The 10,873-nt window shown below is 34.6% G+C and overlaps 1 protein-coding gene across 1 annotated transcript in view; it reads right to left on the reverse strand.

Moving 5' to 3' along the window:
- Positions 1–10,873, reverse strand: part of LOC131679526 (uncharacterized) — a 45,611-nt gene that overhangs the window by 33,440 nt on the left and 1,298 nt on the right. The gene's annotated exons all lie outside the window — the stretch shown is intronic.

Here is a 10,873-nt window from a genome sequence, read left to right on the forward strand (position 1 = left end):
TATTTAATTGAATTTCTGACGAGAATCCACTCTGTCCAGAGCCGAAAAATCCGCATTCATATGAAAAAATGTAAACATCGATATTGAATAATTTTTTCAGGCGCACTTATTTATTTTACCCTCTTTATTATCATCCAAAAGCTCTTCATTGGGATGACAAAAATATCGATAGCATGGGTATTGGTCATGTACAATAATATGCATATGGTATGGAAAATATTCTGAACTCCCCTTTATATGCGCTGGGATATTGCTTTTAACGATTGTTTGACAATTTTATTCCAAATTTTATTTCAACGACATTCATCGAAAATTTTAACAAATTTCTTTAAACACATGTGTGCAATTTGCTCACGCAGTAACCATTTTTATCCTCATGAAAAACAATTATAGCATCAGCAGTCCGATGCCGAAAATAACTCCATTTCTACCTGCTCCTACCAGTCAACCCGAAGCGAATGGGTAATTTGGCGAACAGTCCATCGCTGTGTGGTCAACCACACAAAGTGCCCCACGGAGTGGGAACCCTCTTACATTTTCCAGTTGTCATGTGGGGTTTTTTTTTATTAATTAATGAGATTCTCTTTTTCGCTGACTCATCGACAGCAGTTGCTGATGGGCAGATGTGCATTCGAATAATAAATATGTCGATTTTAATGACATTTCCAGAAAAAAGCTTCGAATCAATATTTGTCATGCGAGTATGAGTATGACAATCCCAGGCACTTGCTGATAGTACGAGTGCGATGGAAGAAGTTTAAATATTCAGTCCCACGCCGTAAATGGCATTTGGCATAATGTTCTGGCTCTTAATTGTTTAGGTTAGATGAATATGAATAAGAGGCCGATCATTAACCAGGTGAACAGAAAATTATACCCCCTTCCCCGTTTGTGGACAAAAAGCAGGGCAGGAAATATTCGAACCGAACCTATGTTCGAATACTTTCAAAGCGCGAAGCTTTGCGTTACTGGTTCGTATTCACAAGCTTCGCATCACAATCGCTTACCATCGTAATTGCGGACATTTGGGCGATACTTTTGCATGCTCTTCGGCGAGGACAAATGAAGCTTCTTGTTCATTTCATTGATGTTCGGAAAGATATTTAAAAGCTTTTGCGTAGTTTTCGACGAACACGAGCTAAGCTCTTGGTTCGTGTGATCGATATTTTTGAAACAGTTACACGGAGCTTCGAAGCGATGTTCGCGAACACAGAAAAAAGATTACCTCGAAGTATTTCAGAATCGCGAACACCGAAGGATTATATCAATTTAGCATCGCGAGGGCCATCGCTAACATGGTCGCCGGACGATATTAGTTTTCTTTAATCAAATACCTACCTACTAGTTATGCAAAAAAGTATATTCTAGACAGAGGCCTTGTATTAAGGGTGGAATAGGTGAAAAATAATTGTGACAATGTATAGCTTATGGATGCTGGGGTTAACTGAAAAGTGACGTAACAAGTTTATTTAAGATACCCTACTGATATATTACCAGTAGGGATAAAATCAAGATTTCGTGACAGGGCGGGGATAAATTTTCAAATGAAATAAATTAGGGCTAGAAAATGAAGTTAAACACAATGTACACAACGTATTGAGTGGCTCGCTTATCTTAGTCATGTTCCTATGTCAGTTTCTTGAGGATCCAGTTATGTCAGTTTCTTGAGGATGAAGATATCGATATCCATTCAAAGGAAAAAATCGATTATCAGTTAAATAAATAACGTCATGATGTGTATGATGAATCCTAGAAATAAATAGGGAATGTCAATAAACTCGACCATTCCCGATTCATATTTGGCAGTTCTGGTCGTTTTGTAAATCTTGTTTTCGACTAACAGTAAAACCATTTTGATTCAGAAGTATGTTTTAGAAGGGCGCATGTTTTTTCGTGCACTTATTTAAAAAAACGCTTTGAATCCATCTACCAGTGTGATGAGACATTTTTATAACTGTTTTCGAATATTATATCGGTTGAGAACTTTTAGAACATAATATTTCGAGAAATTTTGAAAGTGAAATTAAATCAGTTGTAAAGTTATAGAAAATAGCCTTTTAAAATGAACGGACAATCGAATTATTACTAATACTTTATGAATACATTATCTAAGTTCTTCATTCAATGCAATATGTATGCAAAAAGTTAAAAACTGGATTTCCCTTGAGAACTGGGCCAAAAAATCGAAAAAAATGTGTTGGCGATCCGAGAACTAGAACAGAAATTGTAACCCTTGGACCTCTGAAGTGCATGCGTACAAAATGCTATAGTCTAATGTTTGTTTTCATTCATTTCATTTAATAATTTTCAGTTGAGCAATTCTGTCACAAACTGCATTGTGGAGCGAGGGTCATAACTTCCTAAATTTAAGTGTTCCTATTAATTAAGTACACTCTCTTTAACATAAACTACTCTAACGAATGAACGAATGGGAGTAGGTTCGATAAATTTTGAAAGAAGCCGTTAAATCAACCACTTAAGGGATTACACCACCGCAAAATTAAAAAAAAATCGAAATTGATCTTGATTGATTTTATTATTCCATATCAACATTTGAATAGGGCTAATAAGATTTGTGAACAAACTTTTGTTTTGCTGATTTCTCTTAATTTGTTATCATTTCAACACAGAAAATATTTGAAATCGATTCTACCAAGGGCAAAGATGTTGATTCATGTGTATTTTTCATAAAATTCAACTCTGTAGCGGAAAAATGAGCGAAATAAGTTAGTTTACAAAAGTCTCATTAGCCCTTTTGAAGAATTACTATTGTATTGATCTTAAATATGGGTCTTCAAAATAATATATCAAAATATGGAATGCGACAAAAAGCGAATAATAATGGAAAGACAGTATTCGGAAAAAGTTCGAGTTTAGAACGACTTTCATTCTACTTGGAGTTATTTATTTCGCTTCTCATTTTCCGAGATTTCCCTTACATAAAGCATTTCGGCTATAACTGATTCAAAAAAAAATACAGGGGGCCCTAAAGATTTCATTCTTTTATTTTGTATTAGTAAAAGTCAAATAAGGGAAGATTACATCATGGAGAAGATAAACCAAATTTTGTCCTTTCAGAATTGTTTTTGGATTTCCAACAAAAAAAAAAACCAGAACATTGTAAGTTCTTTGCGTTTCTCCATCAGTAATTAGTTAACAAATACAATACAAACAAGTTGGAATATCCTTCTCATTATTTATCACAAGACACATGTACAGGAGTCAGGAAATAAATTTCATGTAATAAGTTTGACACTTCATTTATTAAGTGAACAGATTATGTCGAAAATGTTTGAAAATAAATATTTTGTCTCTTGTGATTAGGTAATCAACCATTAAACATATAAAACAATATTATAAAAATCATTTGGAAGCTTTCCTCTTGGTTTGGTACAGATGCCAAGAAATTATAATTCAATTAATGACAATAATAATGGATTCAAGTATGTAGGTATTTGTTAATAAATTCATTTGGTAAAATTAAAAATAACGTTTAACACACAAATCATCGCATATTATTGAGTGAATATGACTAGCCGATTTAGGAATGTTGCGCAAGAACGTTAGAAACCGCAACAAGTTGAAAACAAAGGCCAACGGACTACGCCTAACTACCCCTCAGTGGATGCAAATAACTGAAGTTCGCCGTCTAACTGAACTCGGACGTCAGCAGTGAGATTCCATCCGAAAATTGTTCTTTTTAGGAAGAATTTGTTTTAGATAGGGAGATTATTAAGAGAGGGGTAATGGTTTTAGCGGTAAAAACACTATTTGCGATTTTTTTAGAAATTTGGGCGAAGCGAATTGATCAAAACTTTTGTACATTATAATGTATCATTTCATCCAAAAGAGTCATTTCACCAAAAAACATTTTTTCGCGCTGAAACCCTTACCCCCTTAAACATACTTTATACATCTTCACCTAAACTCCTTGGCAGGGAAAATATACTCCGATTGAAGAAGAAAAGACGAGTTTGCAATCAAAGTAGCTAGTAAACATAATTGTATTCCGAAAAAAAGAATTTGAATTTCACTACCACTACGCTCATTCAAACTCGTGGCTCATAAATTGGTAAGGTATGCGACGCACCTAATCCCTAAATCCTAAATTATAATCTTAAAATAATCCATTTTATTTATACTCAAAATAAGATTTACAGTTTATGATTTTAAGACAGATAGTCACGTAGCGAACATGTTCGCGGTGGCCTCATGATGCTGATACTTGAAGCGATATAAAACTTCGATGTTCGCGATTCTCAAATAAACGAGGCATTCGCTTTATATGTGTTCACCGAATATCGCTTCGAAACTCTGTGGAAATGTTCCAAAAACGCAAAAACCACGAGCCAAGAGCTTACCTCGTGTTCGACGATGTGTGCTTCTAAGGTTAATGTGAACTTTTTCGAACATTGTAAAGAGCGAACTAGATGCGAAGCTCGCTTCGTCCGAGCAGAGATAAGTTTTACCCCTAAATGTTCGCAGCGATTGTGTCAAACTCATCGATTGCATGTGGTATGCTTGAGAAGGTACTTCGCGAAGCTTCGAACACCAATCAATTCATTTTTCGAAATTTTCCTGCCCTGACCTCCGTACGTTTTCCACGTGAAATTTTTGGTGGCGCGTCATTACATAAAAAATCATTTACCTAGTTTGACTACATATCTTAAATTGCATTCTGTGATTTCACAGATTTATATGAGAGCGATATATATATATATATATATATATATATATATATATATATATATATATATATATATATATATATATATATATATATATATATATATATATATATATATATATATATATATATATATATATATATATATATATATATATATATATATATATATATATATATATATATATATATATATATATATATATATATATATATATATATATATATGAGCTTCGTGTTCAACTAATTGTATTTCATCATTTCAAAGTGAAATGTTCAATGCTCATTACTGATATTTTTTGTTGGACGTTGTTATAGATTTAATTTTAAAACTAGTTAAACACTAAATTATTCGAAGCTATCAATACGTGTCGTACCACTAATTTCAACGTAATTTTCACATAATACAAGTTCACGTTTTTTACAAGTTTATCCTTTTTCTATGTACCCAATTTTATCGTGATGGAATAGAAAGCTATTTTGAATAAGTCAGTACTCATTGCTGTTGGGAATAAGAACGGAACTCAATACACAGTGGCGGATCTTCGAACAAAAGTCGGACAAAACTTAAAATGTTGACTAATTTGGCTTAAAATCACAAGTTAAGCTAATTTTGAGGTGCTGAGTTAATTTTTGATGTCAAAAGTAATACAATAATACATTCATTTTTCCTTACAGTGTCCTCAAACCTTTCTTACGACTATGATCCCATCTTTATGATAGATTTTCCGTTACTGTTCACCAATATCAACAACATCATACAAAATGAAGAACACTACTTTAAATCTATTGTATAAAGTGTTGGTTTACTGTAGATTATTTAATTATCTTGCACAAAACACCACGCGCCTCCATATCAGAAACAAAACTTTTAAATCGCCTTACACCCGTTTGCGCACCTAGGCGCATAATGACACCAAGATATTCAAAAAGTAGAGGTAATTTCCGATAGAATGTATAATATATGACCGTTCCGAAATTTTTCGCCAGATTGGGGTGCGCAACGTTAGATATAAGTACGTTAGGCATACACACGTTAGGCATAAGTACGGTAGGCATAATGGACGATTGGCATAATGTACATTAGGCTTAATGAACGATCGGCATAATTCACAAAAAAAAATATAGAGTTAATCCCAAGGCTTTCTTTATTGTAGAGATTTCAACTTTATGCTCGTTTTTTAGGATAAAAAAACTACGATTTTCTGTATACAATTGCATACCTTCGACAGACAGCAAAATGAAAACACCAAGCGTGATATTTATTTCTTACAAATTTGGAATTTTTTTTTATATTTTTTCCATGGATGTGCCAAATGCTTTATTAATTTGAGAGAACAGTTTTGATTCGAGCCATTAAGTTATGGAAACTTGCACTGATATGGACAGGATAAGCATTAGCGTGCGGATGATACGTTTATGTGGATACCTTTTTTGTTTCGGTATCTATTCACAGTACACGAAAAAACTCTCCTTCGTATTCGACAAATCCGTAGTTTTATCTTTGATGGCCTCAAGAATATAATCATTGAACTAAATAGTATGGGAGATAATCAATATACACACTTAATTCAGTTCGATAGTTTCCGCACAGCTGAACAGCTAGTAACGTTTTTCAACTGATAGTTCAGCAAAGTGACGTTAATTTATGATTTTCAGCGATAGATTTTTCGAGTTTCAGCAAATCAAACGTTACTACTTTCACGGTAAAAACTTTGTTAGCTGAGTGCTCGGCTGTGAAAAACTCGGTAAAAGTTGTAAAAAAAAATCTGGGATTCGGTAGAACAAAATTAAATTTGGAAGCAGCAAATTCATCATTCTTTCTTTCATGAACTGTTCTTCATGACATATGTTTTCTACTTGGACAATTGCATCATGCATGTATGTATATCTGACCACGCCAAACATAATTGAGCGAAAAAGTCATAGTTCCAAGGAAACTAAGTGAATATATTATAATCTCAAAACAAGTTATTTCGTTTCCCTATAATATGAAATTAGTTGTGCTAAAATCGGACCACAATCAAAAGAGCAACATGCATTTGAAGTAAACATAGAAATTGTGGTTTTGGAAATGAAAATCATAAAAATGTCCGGACTTTGCTACGTTTAAACTGCTGTTAAATTTATTTATTTATTTAACTTCATCTTTGACGCAGGGTGTCATACAGACTGTTATTTAAACTAATTACATATGTACGTTTTATCACAAAAGTCACTGCATATCACATTTACATTACATTTAATATACATAACATTACATATACATCAACATTTATTCAGTAGGTTCCCATACATTAAATTTCTCGTGAAATTCTCGAAAGCAAGTCCCTCTCGGCCAAGTTGACGGTGACAATGCAGCATTTCTCAGTTTCAAATCTACTCCAACCTTGAACGAAATGAAAGGCATCGAAGCTACTTCTTTCCAGTCTGGCACAAGTTTTTTCACAACGGCAGGTTTCTTTCCGAGCGATTTTGTTACCATATCCGCGATGTTCCTTTCAGTAACTGAATTTTTCGCTCTCGTGAAGAATAGCCAGCAGAGTTTAGCGGATGAGCTGGGTAACGAGCTTGACAAATTACCAAGACGAGAAACATTTCTGGAGCCATGCTGCAGTTGGGTTGATGAGAACAGCGACGATTGATCTGAAGGAGAGCTTGCTTCTGTAAACGATTGGGTAACTTCGTACGATCTGCCAGCAATCATTTCATTAATAGCCGCAACCTGATCCTTCAGTTGACGTACCTCTTCAAATAAATCTAATGCACGGTTTTCGGTTTGTGGTTCAGTGTGAACAGAAACAATAGCGGGTCGAACGGGTGCAAAGCTGGAAGGCTTCGATAGCAACTTGCGTTTCTCAGAAAATGCCTCAAATCGGCGAACATCGATCATGACATCGGTGCAAGGCGTGCACATCCATAGGATATTCCGCTGCTGTGTACAGCTAAGCGCCTCCTACACCGAGAGGGCAACACATTCAGCATGGTATTCGTCGGAGCAAAAGCCTTTACAAGTAACAGAGGTTTCGTCCGATTCAATATTTAACAAACATTGGTTGCAGATCATTTTGCTTTTTTCGAGCAGTTCACACACAGCAGCAATCTAGCGATCGGTACCTAGTATTCTGGTCGTTTGTTTCAGCAATGTAGGTAGTGGTGAGTGATAATGGCACCGGAAGTTTTTTTCACTTGAGACACTGAACTTAACGTAGCTAATTTGTCGTCGGTGATGATCGTTTAGGCAAAACTAATTATATTAGCGTTATCCAGAATAAATCGATGAAAATAACACAGCAGAAATGGAGGCAAAACAGCGTTACGGTAAACACACACACAGTTCTGCTACGTTAAAACTGCTGTTAAATCATGTTCTTATCCAATAATCATAAAATTTTGAATATATATCATTCAATACATGAGAAATTTAGGAAAAATATAAAATATTAATATTTCGTAATAACTTTATGAGGTTTTGTCCGACCTCCAGCTACTATGCGATATGGCGCAGCAAAACCAGCTGCTTCAGTGTTACAACAGACTAACAGACATAACACTCGGACACAGTAGAGCGACAAGAAAAAATGATCCCTATCGGCACACCCCTGACTCGATTCCTATTCCCACCAGGAGTACTTGCTCCAAATTTGAAACAACAAGTCTAGCGGACAAGTCTAGCTACCGAACCAAAGTGCCTGAAGTTTGTATGGGATTTTTCGACAATTTACATGGAGAAAACACACTAGGTCGCATTTTCACCTCTAGGTGACACTGTATGCATAGTATTATCACTGTAAGTTAAAACAAGAAAGATAATTTAATTGTCTACCACTTTGTCGAAGACTACTAGTCAATCCGACTTTGTTAAAAGAAGTTATCAAACTTTTAACGAAGTGATGTCTGCATGATTGTGTATCTGTAGGGGAGAGAGGGTAACAATGAAACACATTTTTTCTACAATTTAATTTTGATGATAATACTTGTTATTTGTGTAAACAAAAGTGATACATAATGCCACTCTGTTGTTCACTAATACATATATTTTTACCAGCTGGTAAAATTCACGGGAAATAACATTTTTTGGATAATAAACAGTCGGTGGTAAAATGTATCAGTGTTTCCCATGGGTAGGAACTATGAAACACGATGTCGTCTATAGTGAAATATTCTACTTATAAATTTCATTCTTTTGTTTTGACGAAGAATGATCCTAACGCTTTGAATTAAAGTTATATTGAGGCGAAAATCGTTTGTTTACGAAAGAATCCACTATATCTTCGCGTAACATCGAACCACCGTATATGCATATTAGCTGCAATCCTGAAATAAGAGACAATTTCTAAAAACTTGCCCAAATTTACTAATTTTGCACTATATGCGTAGCATTTACTGTGAAAAATCGGAACCCATTCACATTTTGAGACAGACCACAAAAACAAACAAAAATCACTGTTCCCCATACGCCATCGTTCCACAGTTACCCAATGGGTCTATTCATGAAAATGTTGAATTTACACAGAACCATGACCAAGTTACCAAAAAACTTTGTTCGCGGCAAATGTTGACCATAAAATTTGCTATAAATAGCAATAGACTAAACATTTATTCAATGAATGGTAACTCATAAAGATGGAATAATGTTTTTCATTGCAAATTTACTCTGGCTATCACAAAACAAACAAATATCCATTAAAAGAGATAGAGCTATCAGATCTCTTCCAAAATATAGCAACACGTGTAAAGAATTAGAAATCGTGAAATTTGAGGGAATGAGATGATTCTGATCATGCATTATGATTTTATTGCGAATGTTTCATAGTTCCTGCTGATCCACTGTTACCCTCTCTCCCCTACTCGAGTCCTACGAACTATACATTTTACTGAAATAACGGTTAGGTTTAGCTCAGTAGTATGTTACGAAGAATTATAATAAATAATACGAGTCATGTTTTGGTTAGAACATTTTTGTTCCACATGTTACCGCATAGATGGCGCCAACACTAACTTTTCAACGGAGAGAGAATGCTCCGGTTGTGTTGATCCAATCGATGTAATTTTTTTGTGTTGTGCGTGATTGCATGAGCTTTTAAAGCATGTTTAACAAATTCATGTTCCTAAAGGTTTTAATTCTCCTCACTGCCCTAGTCTAAACGCGATCGAAACATAGGGGAGAGTGGGGATAGGTGAACCAATAAGTATACTACGTCATATCCTGATGATTTTTACGCCCTTATTATTTTTCTTGTTAACTATTTCGGTAACCTAACCTAACACGAATTCGTTATAGCGCAAACTTTAGGTTTCAAACCGCAAAGTCTAAATTTCAGAACGATTAGAAGAACGTAGGATATTTTGAAATTGCACTTTGATGTCCTACGTCTTACTTATTGGGTATGCATATCGAAGTTTCATAGATCAGTACAGTAAAATCAGAATGTAAAAGCATAGGTGAATCCAATATAATTACAGAATACAAATTGCTAAGCATTTTAATTACGTCAAATCAATTGTCAGTGGAACAAACATAAGAGCATTGTGGGTAGTCAGCTATTTTCGTCCGCGCCCCTTTTCATCTATTTTTATTGAATGATTCATCAACAGTGCTATCTTTGAAAATACGCCGCACAGTGATCACCTTCCATACAAAAGTCGGACAAAACCTCAAAAGTGGCCCGAATTTGATGAAAACTTCACATTAGGGTAATTTTGTGACGATGAATTCATATTTGATATTTATTTTTTGTTTTTTTAAATCGTCAAAATTTTGGCACTTAGGGTGGTTCGAAAATTCAATATTTACGAATATAAAGTGCACTATTTCCGAAAATTCATTTTCAAAAAATTAGGTTCGTTGAATTTATAGCAGAATACACATTTTTCAATTGTTGATAATGATAAGACACATCTATAAATTATATTGCGAACCCTGGGTAGTCAAAGGCTACCATGCGTCTCCTTCAGACGTATAATGAAAAATCACCTTTTTTCATACCGGGGCAGAAAGAGTCAAAACAAGATATCAATTTTCGGAAAGTGCACTAATTTTCAAGTATAATGAACAACAAGCGATCTTTCCGAACCGTTTCAAAAAAAGTACAGCCACTTTGAACATTATAACTTTAAACTATTGCTCGATTTATTATTTGTTTTTCATGTCTGAGCGAGAAGAAAGGCTTGTATCGACTAAAT

The sequence above is a fragment of the Topomyia yanbarensis genome, chromosome 2 (assembly GCF_030247195.1).
Source record: "Topomyia yanbarensis strain Yona2022 chromosome 2, ASM3024719v1, whole genome shotgun sequence".
Classification (NCBI taxonomy): domain Eukaryota; kingdom Metazoa; phylum Arthropoda; class Insecta; order Diptera; family Culicidae; genus Topomyia; species Topomyia yanbarensis.